The following is a 12,697-nucleotide window of genomic DNA, read 5'->3' as shown; positions in this document are numbered from 1 at the left end:
CGAGGCTTGGATAAGTGAGACTTTACTGTAATAATAATAATAATAATAATAATAATAATAATAATAACAACAATAATAATAATAACTTTATTTTTATACCCCGCCCCATCTCCCCAGTGGGGACTCGGAGCGGCTTACATGGGGACCAAGCCCGAAACATACAACAATAAAACAATTATTCCAACAGTAAAACATCAATATCAATAAAACCATCATAGTAATCAACATACAGCATAAAGTATTAAAAACAGGAGACTAAAACAAGGATCTGGGCCAAAGTGCAGAATATATCAAAATGGGAGAGGCAGTTTCTCAGTCAAAATAGTCCATAAAGTGCAAAATAGTAGTGGCAGAAAATCCTATAGTTGGATGGGCAGATAGTTCAACTTAATAATTAATCGTCGAAGGCCTTTTGTGGCCCTTTCTGAATGTCCGGAGCCCTGCAAATGCGGCTGCGTAGTCACAATGCCCAGAGTGTTGTGTGTTGAAAATGAAAAGCAGGAAACCATTTGTTAAGAGTAAAGGAAAACTGTGTCATCAAGGAACCCCCGTGGTGCAGCTGATTAAAACCGCTGAGCTGCTGAACTTGCTGACTGAAAGGTTGGTGGTTCAAATGGGGTGAGCTCCCACTGTTAGCCCCAGCTTCTTCCAACCTAACAGTTCAAAAACATGCAAATGTGAGTAGATCAATAGGTACCCAACCCTGTTGGGCTTCAGAAAAGCCCTAAAAACATGGCTGTGTGCCCAGGCTTTTAATCAATAAATGGCGAAGATGACACGGACCGAACTATGGACAAAGCATGAGGATGAACGGATCTGATTTTATGTTTGAAACGTATATTTTAATTTTTCAATGTATTTTAATAGTTTTAACTGTTTTATGTGCTGTTTTGTATTGATTTGTATGGGCATCTAATGGTTGCCACTGTTGTAAGCCGCCCTGAGTCCCTTCGGGTGAGAAGGGCGGGATATAAATGTGATAAATAATAATAATAATAATAATAATAATACCGCTCCGAGAGGAAGGTAATGGCACTCCATGCAGTCATGCCAGTGGCCACATGACCGTGGAGGTGTATGTCTATGAACAACGCCGGCTCTTCTTGAGACAATTTTTGGGCATTTTTTCTGTTGGCAAAATCTAGGAGGCATGTGGGAGAGTGAGGGAGTGGGCTGTAACTTGGGGTACCTCCTTTGAGCAGGTGCCTCTGGAGTAGAGGGTGCTTTCTATGACACCCACCCCTGCTCTTCGTCCTCGTTCTTGGCGAGAGGCACCCATTTTGGTGCCACTTCGGAGAGCCTCCCAACAGGATCCGTCCAATGGGCGCCTCTTGCCGCTCTCCCTGGCTAAGTCAGCCGAACAAGCCTAGCCGTCACAGTCTCTATGACAACTGATCCCTCCGCTCTGCTCCTCTTCTGCCTCCCTAGGACGCCTGTCACTCCGTTCCTTCCTTCCGCCTGAGGGCCTCCAGCATCTTCCAGGGGAGAGTTAAGCGCTCTTCTTTCCCCTTTTGTCTCTTTGTGCTTCTTCGTCCCCGTGTGGGTTGGCTTTGGAGCTACAAAGTTAAGTCCTTTGGGCCGAGGAAGACATTCCCTGCCTGCTTCTGCACAGCTGGGAAATCTCCATGGTGTGGCCAGCACTCGATAATGGCTCAGCCTTAGAATATGTCTTGGGTTGCTGTGAGTTTTCCAAGCTGTCTGGCCATGTTCCAGAGGCATATTCTCCTGACGTTTCACAATAGATGTGGGCGAAACGTCAGGAGAGAATGCTGCTGGAACATGGCTATACATTTCGGAAAGTTACAGCGATCCAGCGATTCCGGCGATGAAAGCCTTACGGCGATACATTTGACATCTCCATTTAGGGGCCTAGAGCAGGTATGGGTAAACTTCGGCCCTCCGGGTGTTTTGGACTCCAACTCTCCTTCCTCAGGCCCCGTCCTTTTAAGCCAGTGTCCCTTACTGATGACCTATTAGCAGGTGGCTATATATATAAGGAGGATGAAATAATCCATCTTTCTCTCTCCTGTGTGACTCAGTCCAAGTATCTATTTGCATTGTAGAATCCATCTTCCTCTCTCCTTTGTGACTCAGTCCAAGTATCTATTTGCCTTGTAGAATCCATCTTCCTCTCTCCTGTGTGACTCAGTCCGAGTATCTGCCTGCATTGTATGCAATTATCTGATCACTTAAGCAGCTGAAGGGGAAAAAGAAGGGGCCTGAGGCTGCTAGGAATGGTGGGAGTTGGAGTCCAAAACACCCGGAGGGCCAAAGTTTGCCCATGCCTGTCCTAGAGGGCCTCTTATCCAGCCCTACTGAACAACTGTGGTTGCAGTCACCATTCTAGCCGTACTGAGCGACTGTGGTTACAGTGGCCATTCTAGCCGTACTGAGCGACTGTGGTTACAGTGACCATTCTAGTCGTACTGAGCGACTGTGGTTACAGTGACCATTCTAGCCATACTGAGCAACTGTGGTTACAGTGGCCATTCTAGCCGTTCTGAGAAACTGTGTTTACAGTGACCATTCTAACCATACTGAGCAACTGTGGTTGCAGTGATCATTCTAACCGTACTGAGAAACTGGTTACCATTCTTGCCATACTGAGCAGCTGTGGTTTCAGTGACCATTCTAGCCGTACTGAGCGACTGTGGTTACAGTGACCATTCCTTATTATGCTGATATTTGCCAACATTCCCATTGTGAAGCCTTCTCTTTGCTTCCTTTTCCAGTTTCCATGCTCAAGAGGAAGAAGACCCTCCCTCGGCTCTTGCGACAGACTGGGGCTGCTCTTGACATTGTGGGGCGGGATAGGAAGGAGTGGGAGCTGCACCGGAAGGACCCTCACCCACCCACCCACCCACCCAGAAGGCCCGTCACGAAGACAGAAGCCTGGCCTGGCCTTGCCTTTCCCGCCCCGTCCCGCCCTCTCTCTGTGTCCCCGTGCCCCCCTGTGTTGCTGCCTGTCCCGACCGACCCCCGTCTCTGTCCCCAAAATGCTTTTGTCTCCTCTGTCGAGAAGCAAGCGAGGGGGTGCGAAGAGCAGTTCTGGGGGGGGGGGGGGCTTGGCTTTTCTTTCTGCACAAAACCAGCAATTGTAAATACTTTTCAGAAATTTTAAAAAAAGAAAGTTAAAAAAAACAATACAAAAGAGCAAACACAATGGAAACACACACACCCAGACACACACACAATGTTTTTGGAAGATGAAAAGGGAGAAAAAAAAGAGAGAATCTAGACCAAGTCAAGGCAGGAGAGAAGCTCATGGTGTCAGGAATGCACTGAGAAAAATCGTATTTGCAGATTGACAAAAAAAGTAACAAGAACCTATTTATTGTACATAATGTTTTATTATAAATCGTGTATTGTATATTGCATCTGTACATCTGCTGTGGTTTTGTGATGTGCAAAAAATTTACGCATGGGTTTTCATTGAGGATTTTTCGGTTGCTTTTTATTGTTTCAAGGGAGGGGGCGGGATTATTTTTTAAAAAGACGAAATCGTTGGTTGGTTGGTTTGTTTGTTTTTCTTTTTTGGCAGTTACACACCCAAAGATCCCAAAATTTGTATTTTCAAAAGAAAAAATAATAATAATGAAATCTAGGAGGAAAAAAAAACCGATTGAAGAGAAGCAAGTCACCCTCTTGCGTTGGGAAAGAGAGGGGAGAAGGAGGGGAGCAACGGCATTTTTTTCCGAGTTCTCTTCGGCCACTTTGTAAACCGAGAAACGAGTATATTCCTTCCTTCTTGTGTGCCCCACCCTCCTTTTTTTTTTTTTTGCGCCGGTGCTGAGCTCAGGGTGTGCGTGGACGTGTGCTTGCGCGTGCGCATGTGACGAATCCCCCCTTCCCTTTTTTTTGTCCTGACTTCTTTACTTGTCCGTCCGTCCGTCCGTCCCCCCAATTCCCCACCTTCTCCTGGATTTGGAATCCTATGTACAGCTTTGTAGATTGTGCAAAAGGAAAGAAAGAACGAAAGAACGCAAAAATGAACACAACCAAGGATGCACCCCACTCCCAACTTGCGTTGTCCGTTTCTGATTGGGACTGTGCAACTCAACGTGCCACTTGGAGACGGAACACACCTCCTGGGTCTCACCATATCAGCTCCTGCTTGCTTGCTTCCCTCCTTCCTTCCTTCCTTCCTTCCTTCCTTCCTTCCTTCCTTCCTTCCTTCCTTCCTTCCTTCCTTCCCCGGGCCAAGTTGCCTTCATCCACCGCCCCCCGGGACCCCTCTTTTTTTTTGCTTTCCCCTCTTCCCCTTGCACCCCAACTGGTCTTTTTGTGTATTTAGGAAGGAATTTTTAATAGACACTTTTTTATATTAAAAGAAACCTATATATTGAGTGACGAGGCTGCTTTGTGTGCTTCTCTTGGTGGTTGCGTGGATGCCTGGGCTGCCGAGGGAGCCTTGGTTGGCCGCCGGCACTCGGGGATTTGGGCCGGGAAAGGCTAGGCGGGACCCTTTTTGGCACATTGGGACTGGGAGCGGACTGGGAGCCGGCTCTTTCCAAGGCCAAGCACAAAAACAGCCGACCATGACGGCTACTGTTTGCAGGCTTGTTCTGCAGTCAGTCCAAAGGAAAGTGCATTAGAGTTGTGCACGGATCCATTTCCCTTCGGTACATTTTATTTTGCGAGAGTGCATTAGAGTTGTGCACAGATCCATTTCCCTTCGGTACAATTTATTGTATTTATTTTTTAAAATATTTTTATTGATGTTTCCAAAATACAGTAGAGTCTCACTTATCCAACATAAACGGGCCGGCAGAACGTTGGATAGGCAAAAATGTTGGATGATAAGGAGGGAATAAGGAAAAGCCTATTAAACGTCAAATTATGTTATGATTTTACAAATTATGCACCATGTTTTAGAACAGATCGACAGAAAAACCAGTTTAATACATGGTAAGGTTATGTAGTAATTACTGTATTTATGAATTTAGCAGAAGCACCGGTGACGAAATGTGTTAAAGCACTGAGCTGCTGAACTTGCAGACCGAAAGGTAGCAGGTTCAAATACCAGGAGCAGAGTAAGTGCCCGCTGTTAGCTCCAGCTTCTGCCAACCTAGCAGTTTGAAAACATGTCAATGTGAGTAGATCAATAGGTACCGCTCCGGCAGGAAGGTAACGGCGCTCTATGCCGTCATGCCAGTGGCCATATGACCTTGGAGGTGTCTACGGACAACACCGGCTCTTCGGCTTAGAAATGGAGATCAGCACCAACCCCCAGAGTCAGACATGACTGGACTTAACGTCAGGGTGATTTTTATGGTGTCGTAAATTAGCCTCCCCACATATACAGTAAGTGGTACCTAAATTTCCTACTTGATAGATGCAACTATCTTTTGGATTGCTTAGGTCACCAACAAGCAGGGGCTATAGTTTATTTTTAATTGTCGGGTGCTCACCCCGACACGGGCTGGCCTCGAACTCATGACCTCTTGGTCAGAGTGATTTATTGCAGCTGGCTGCTAACCACCCTGCGCCACAGCCCGGCCCCAATATGGGATCCCTCTCCTATCAGCCACAGATATCAATTGGAAATCCAGCCGGACACTGGTAATGGACAGTTGACTGGTCCTGAGACAAATGGCTAGTTTACAAGGGGTAGAGGGCAAAGTGGGTTACGTGGCACACCCAGCTACACCTTCCAATGGAAAGAGTGATGGAAGGTTACTACTCCTGCCGCTTCTCATTTGTTGTCTCAGGCAGTTGCCTCATCCTGCCTAATGCCAAGTCTGGGTCTGAATCTGCTCATCTCCAGGGGAGGCTGAAGCTATAAGCGAGGTATGGAATTTCGGGTGGTGCCAAGTCCCCAGGGGCGCTGTTGAGGCGCCCAGTTCAGCGCCGAAAGAGAGAGAGAGAGAGGTGGGCAAACAAAAGTTTATCTCTGCTCATCTCCATCATAGGCAGAGCTTGTTTGTCCTCCAAGATGATGAGACAGATTTGTGCCTCCCCGTCCTAGGCAGCTCCAGCAAAGGAGTGGCTGAAAGCATCTATCTTTTTCAGCGTGTCTATCTGTTCCTCCACAATCAGCTTGCTTGGTGGCGTTTTTCTATCAAAAGCCGAGGTTAACAGCTGGAAGGATCAGCACCCACCGCTGTGTGGATAGGAGATGACATTGAGACATCTGTGGGATTGTGCAGGATTGCCAACAAAACTGGGTAAACAAACAAAAATGTCTGTCAAAGTGGTGGTTGTGGATGCTAGTGAGACCCGAGCCTCATCCAGACAGGCAAACAAATACTTAGTTGCCGATGTCTCCGCATAATCCCAAACAGGATTCTACATGCTCGACATTTGCAAGGAGGAATGTTGTGTTACGTGCATGAAGGTAGCAGGGTCTTCGTAATTCATGGTGACATTGAAGGGCATGAGCACACCATTTGCCCCCATTCTCCACTTGCATGGAGGCAACAAACATTTTTTTGAACACCCAATCAGAGCTCCAGAATCTCTCTCTTCCGAAAAGTATCCCATGGAAATTAAGGAGCCATTCACAAATTGGATTATGAATTTGGGGTTTTCTTCTCCCATACTCCCATATTGAGTAGATCAATAGGTACTGCTCCGGCGGGAAGGTAACGGTTCTCCATGCAGTGATGCCAGTGTCCACATGACCTTGGAGGTGTCTACGGACAACGCCGGCTCTTCGGCTTAGAAATGGAGATGAGCACCAACCCCCAGAGTGTGAGTAGATCAATAGGTACCACTCCAGAAAAGGAATCTTAAGGCAAGTTAGGGCAGTTTCCATACAGAGTTGGACTCCAGGTAGCCAGAATAGATGATGGCGAGGCATGTTGAGAGCCTTAGTTCTGCAACGTCTGGCTGGGCCTATCATCCCCAAGCCTGCTTCATTGGCGCAAACATATTCCAAAATTCTGGAGGGCCACGGATTGCCTCCTCCTATTGAATCGCCAGAATTTATTTGAGCAGAGCTATTGAAACAATTATATTTTTATCTGTGTTGACTTAGCAGTCTTTCGGTGGAACTACTTTAGTTGGAACTACCTAAATTAATGCTGTCGTGGGTGGGAGGTGTGTCGTGTTTTGTGAGCAAGAAAGGAAAGGAAAACAGTTGCGCTGTGGACGGAAGGAAGCAAAGACACGCAGGGCCGTTTGAGGGGCCCGTTGCCATGGCAAAGGTAAGACGATTGTGGCTACTTGGCAGGTGATGGTGAATGTGGAAAGGTGGTATAGGTTACCAACAAAACACCTCTTTCACCAAAGGGCTGGGCGTGCCTTGTTGGTGGTTTCTGCAGACTGGAATTTCTCCTGCTAGTCCAGTTTGTCTTCTTCCTCCCAACTCTCCAACAAAGAACCGAACCCTTGTTTGGCTTTTAAGCAAGACGGATTTCCACCTGAAGGAGTTTAGGTTTCCAGTCTCCAAACTATGCGCAGATTGTTCTCCCCGACTCCACAAAAACACACCCTGGTCTTTATGTAGCCAGGACAAAAGAAACTCTGTGACAATTCCTAGGACTGTTATAGTAAGCATGCATGTGTGCGTCCCACTATGAGGCCAGGCATTGAAGTAGCTACTTATTGCAAACCACCTGAACGAAAGTACTGTATATCATAAGCTGTTCCTACAACAAGGGCAACTTAAGGAGGGGTTCTACCTTGTTACATCCCATTTAACAAAAATACTTGTTTTCCCAATTCTGCTCACCCTTCGCATCTAGCGCTGAGGTTTAAGAAGCATTTTGTCTGAGTTTGCGGCACAACAAGAGGAGTCCAAATTCAAGAATTCTAATGCAAATAAAGGCTGGGAACAAAGTAGATGAGGATTTATTTTGTGTCGGGAGCGACTTGAGAAACTACAAGTTGCTTCTGGTGGGAGAGAATTGGCTGTCTGCAAGGATGATGCCCAGGGGACGCCCGGATGTTTGATGTTTTACCATCCTGTGGGAGGCTTCTCTCATGTCCCCGCATGTGGAGCTAGAGCTAACAGGGGGGCTCACCCCGCTCCCCGGATTTGAACCTTTTGGTCAGCAGTCCTGCCGGCACAAAGATTTAACCCATTGCGCCACTGAGGGCTCCCCAGTGATATTAGACTGGAAGCCCAAAAGAAGTGCTCCTTAGCTTCCAAAGAAAAAGGAAGCAGAAAAGGAAAGGAATGAGGGGATATATGACCCTCCAGATGATGTTAAACAGATGACTAGTGTAGTATTTTAATACCTGCAACAGCCGCATCGGGAACTAGTGCCTCATCACACCAGAGCTTGAATCCACTTTAAATCCGGTTTCTGCCACCTGTAGAATTCTGGTGTTTGTAGTTTGGTATCTGTCTGGCTGACCTGTTTAAAGTTCCCTCCTTATATTGGATTTAAAGTGGATTTAAAGTGGATTCAAGCTCTAGTGTGATGAGGTCCTAAGGCTCCAGCTTTCGATGCTGCTGAGCAACTGGAGCTGCGTCTTATGTGTCTCGCACCCAAGTCATGCTGCACTCATCCAGCACTTCCTTGGAAGGAATAAAGAGAGGAGCCACCCGGGCCGCCCGGCTTGTCATGGGTGGCATCTTGGGCATGAGCAAACAGCGCCCGGCGCACCCCCTCCCCACCCAGGTTCCCTCCAACTCCAAGCTGTGGGCAGGCATGAATCACAGCCAGGCAGAGTTGGCTCCTTGCAGCTGAGTTGCCGCACCCTTTGCCATCCTCGGGCAGGCTAGCGCACATTTCCTTCTCGGCCATTATGGTGCATTAATCGGCCCGCCGCCACTTCCTGCAACACTGTTAATGGATCCGAGTAATTATTTCCAAATTTGCATATAAAGATATAAATTAGCAAAGGCACGCTTGATGCAGACGAGCAGCCTCCTAAAGGGCCCTCCTACCCCCCACTCCCCCCAAATCCTTCCGGTGCCTAGCAACATCCCTGGCGCACATGGTGGGCACATCTCTGCAAAAGCGACAGGTAGCTCTTCATACCTGGAGGCCACGGCTCATGGCTGAAGGGTGGCAGGAGAGGAAGAGGAGGAGGAAGAGGCCTGATCATGGGGCTTCTCTGTGCCTAGTTTGGTCCTGGTCCATTGTCATGGGAGTCACAGTATCTCTGGGTGCAAGTGAACTGCAACTCCCAAAAATCAAGGTCAATTCCCCAAACCTCTCCGGTATATTTACTTGGTTAAGGGGCTTCTCTGTGCCAAGTTTAGTCCAGGTTGGTCATTCGTAGGGGTCGCAGTAGAATCATAGGATCCTAGAGTTGAGATCTCATGAACCATCTAGTCCATTCCCCTGCCAAGAAGCAGGAAATCGCATTCAAAACACCCCCGACAGATGGCCATCCAGCCTCTGCTTAAAAGCCTCCAAAGAAGTAGCCTCCACTACCTCCACCGGTGTTCTGTTGAAGTCGGATCCAAAGCAGGTGAAAGTACTGCAAATCTCACCATCCATGGTCCATCCATGGTCCATCCATGGTCAAGAAGGCAGAATGGGGCTGGACTGGTGGGGGTGGAGGACCCATTAAAGGATCAACTGGAGGCCACTCTCCCCCCCTTTTCCTCAGAGTAGCATTTACACAAATTGGGTAAATGTATGACATTCAACCTGAGAGCAACGAATGCTATCATGATCCAGAATCGGCCCTTTTGCCCATCTAGTAAGGTCAAGGTTTCCCCTGATGTTAAGTCCAGTCATGTCTGACTCTGGGGGTTGGTGCTCATCTCCATTTGTCTGTAGACACCCCCAAGGTCATGTGGCCACTGGCATGACTGCATGGAGCGCCATTACCTTCCCACCGGAGCAGTACCTATTGATCTACTCACATTGGCATGTTTTCGAACTGCTAGGTTGGCAGGAGCTGGAGCAACAGCGGGTGCTCACTCCGCTCTCAGGATTTGAACCTGGCACCTTTCAGTCTGCAAGTTCAGCAGCTCAGCGCTTTAACACACTGCGCCACCAGTATCTTTTTTTTTCCGTGTCAGGAGCAACCAGAGTTGCTTCTGGAGTGAGAGAATTGGCCGTCTGCAAGGATGATGCCCAGGGGACGCCCAGATGTTTTGATGTTTTACCATCCTTGTGGGAGGCTTCTCTCATGTCCCCGCTCTTAGGAGCCTCCAGTGGCCTAGGGGATAAAAGCCTTGTGACTTGAAGGTTGGGTTGCTGACCTGAAAGCTGCCAGGTTGGAATCCCACCCAGGGAGAGCGCGGATGAGCTCCCTCTATCAGCTCCAACTCCATGCGGGGACATGAGAGAAGCCTCCCACAAGGATGGTAAAACATCAAAATCATCCGGGCAATGTCCCCTGGACAACGTCCTTGCAGACGGCCAATTCTCTCACTCCAGAAGCAACTCTGGTTGCTCCTGACACGAAAAAAAAAAACCCCAAAAACCCCAGTATCTTTTCCCAAATGCATCCTGAAGGGTTGTCCTACCCCCCACTCCCCACAAATCTTTCCAGTGCCTAGCAACATGGCTGGTTGGCGCACACGGCGAGCGCATCTTTGCAAAGCGACAGGTCTCTTCATACCTGGAGGCCAGGGCTCATGGCTGAAGGGTGGCGGGGAAGGAGGAGGAGGAGGAGGCCTTGATAGATGGCCGAGGTTGGCTTGTGTACCAGGCAGGAAAGGCTGTGGGGAGGAGGGGAACGCAGCCCCGACTCTGGGCCTGGAGACAGGTTAAGAGAGACGGATGGGAGCGCTGCCAACGCCACAAGCACCGCCTGGCGTGAAAGTTCCCAGAATCGAAAGGCAACCCTTGTGTGGCAGAGAGAGAGAGAGAGAGAGAGAGAGAGAGAGAGAGAGAGAGAGAGAGAGAGAGAGGCAGCCAGCCTTGGGGTCTTATTGGAAGGGGAGGTGGGGAGTGGAAGAGAGTTGCAAGCTTAATGCAATGGGAAGGGGGGGGGGAGAAAGAGAGAGGGAGAAGATGCACAAGGCAAGCTACCTGTGGGTGGTGGGAAAGAGGTTAGCAATATCCACAGGGTCATGGGTATTGCTGCTACTAAGTGCTTTTGCAAGGCTGGGGGCTGGGGAGGGAAGAAAGGAGGTTGCCATGGTGAAAAAACACACATGATGCATACTGATGGACCGGTGGTGGTGGTGGTGGTTGGGGGGGGGGGAGGGGGTGTGAGAACTGCCACAGCAAATATGAGAGGCTTGAGAGCCATCTGTACAGTGAAAGGAGGGAGAGAAGGGGGGGAGGAATGAAGGTGGGCGGCAATAGGGGGGAGGAGAGTGTGGCTTTTGCCGCAAAGCCTCTTCTTCCCTTTGGGGACGGCAATTTCCTCTGCAAAAGCAGCCTCCCCACTGCCGTTCCTCTTCCTCCTTCCCTCCTCCCAGGATCAAGGACACCGACATGTGCTCTGCTTCTCAGCACAGGAAAAAGCCACCCCTAATCCCCCCCCCCCCACCCATCTCCTTTTCTCTCCTGCGGTCCCGGCCAAGCGAAACAATGGAGCCTTGGAAGGCGATCCAGAAAAAGCCCGGCACCTGCCAAAACCACCATGACCTTGCAGGGTCGGAATTAAAGGACCCGTGCCTCCTTTTCCAGTCCTACCCTGTTTCCCTTAAAATAAGACATCCTCAGAAAATAAGACCTAGTAGGGGGTTTGCTGAATTGCTAAATATAAGGCCTCCCCTGAAAGTAAGACCTAGCAAAGTTTTTGTTTGGAAGCCTGCCCGCCAAACAACAGCAGAGCATGCAGGATTGGTAAATGTACGTACAATAAAGTGTTGTACATGGAAATATTGGTAGTAACAAGAAATTCTTGATAGGATTCACAGTTTGTCTGGCTATGCTGGTTTATGATGACAACTACTATACAGTATATAATAAATGTTCATTTTTTTGTTCAACAATAAATGTGAATTCTTCGTCATGGAAAAATAAGACACCCCCTGAAAATAAGACCTAAACATCTTTGGGAGTAAAAATTAATATAAGACACTGTCTTATTTTCGGGGAAACACGGTAGCAGCCAGGGTGGGAGTTCGTGGATGGTGGATGGAGGAAGTAGGGCTACCTTTAGAGCACTCTCGCCCACAAAAGGACAACAAGGCCACCAGAGTGGGACGTGGCAGAGAGAGAAAGAAAGAAAGAGAGGTGGCGGAGGTGGCAAAGAAGGCCAAATTCTGAATCAGGTTCCGATCTGGAGGTTCCAGAGCTGTAGAACAACAGCATTTGGCTTCCCAGAAGTTTCTACTGAGCTTGTTCCTTTGGCTGGGAGAGATGTTGACATAAAGCAGGGCTCCCACGGGCCAGATGTGGCCCTTCAAGGTCTCTTACCCACCCACCACTATAAACTCGAGACTTAGGGTAGTGGTTCCCAAACTTCCTGATGCCACCTTAATACCGTTCCTCGTGTTGTGGTGACCCCCAACCACCACTCTAAACTCAAGACTTCCTAATGCCACGACCCCTTAATACAGTTCCTCGTGTTGTGGTGACCCCCAACCACCACTCTAGACTTCCTAATGCTGCAACCCCTTAATGCAGTTCTTCATGTGGTGGTTGTTTGGAATCATCCTGGACTACTCAAGTCTAAATGTAGTCAGGTAGATGATAGATTGAGGGAATCCTTTCCCCGTTTCCAAAGCATGCCTAGATAGGCTTTACTGTGTTTCACTCTATCCTGTTTACTTCACATCCCTTACTTTGAAATTAGTAGAAATGTGAATCTTCAGGACACTAACTTCTCATTGGTCAGAATGTCTTTTATGGCCCCAATAAACTGGACCATGAGGTTGGAACCATTT

At 48.4% G+C, this 12,697-nt stretch overlaps 1 protein-coding gene across 2 annotated transcripts in view; it reads left to right on the top strand.

The window, feature by feature from the left end:
- The window catches only part of ahdc1 (AT-hook DNA binding motif containing 1), a 178,501-nt gene extending 174,155 nt beyond the window's left edge, over window positions 1-4,346 (top strand). For both annotated transcript variants that reach the window (XM_062962284.1, XM_062962285.1), the window contains one exon: window positions 2,733-4,346. The gene's annotated coding sequence lies outside the window, so the exon portion shown is untranslated. The remainder of the gene's footprint in view (window positions 1-2,732) is intronic.
- Window positions 4,347-12,697: the final 8,351 nt, after the last annotated feature.

Source organism: Anolis carolinensis, unplaced genomic scaffold (assembly GCF_035594765.1).
Source record: "Anolis carolinensis isolate JA03-04 unplaced genomic scaffold, rAnoCar3.1.pri scaffold_10, whole genome shotgun sequence".
NCBI lineage: Eukaryota > Metazoa > Chordata > Lepidosauria > Squamata > Dactyloidae > Anolis > Anolis carolinensis.
The sequence above is the reverse complement of the archived record's forward strand: the minus strand, read 5'-3'. Positions and strand labels throughout refer to the sequence as shown.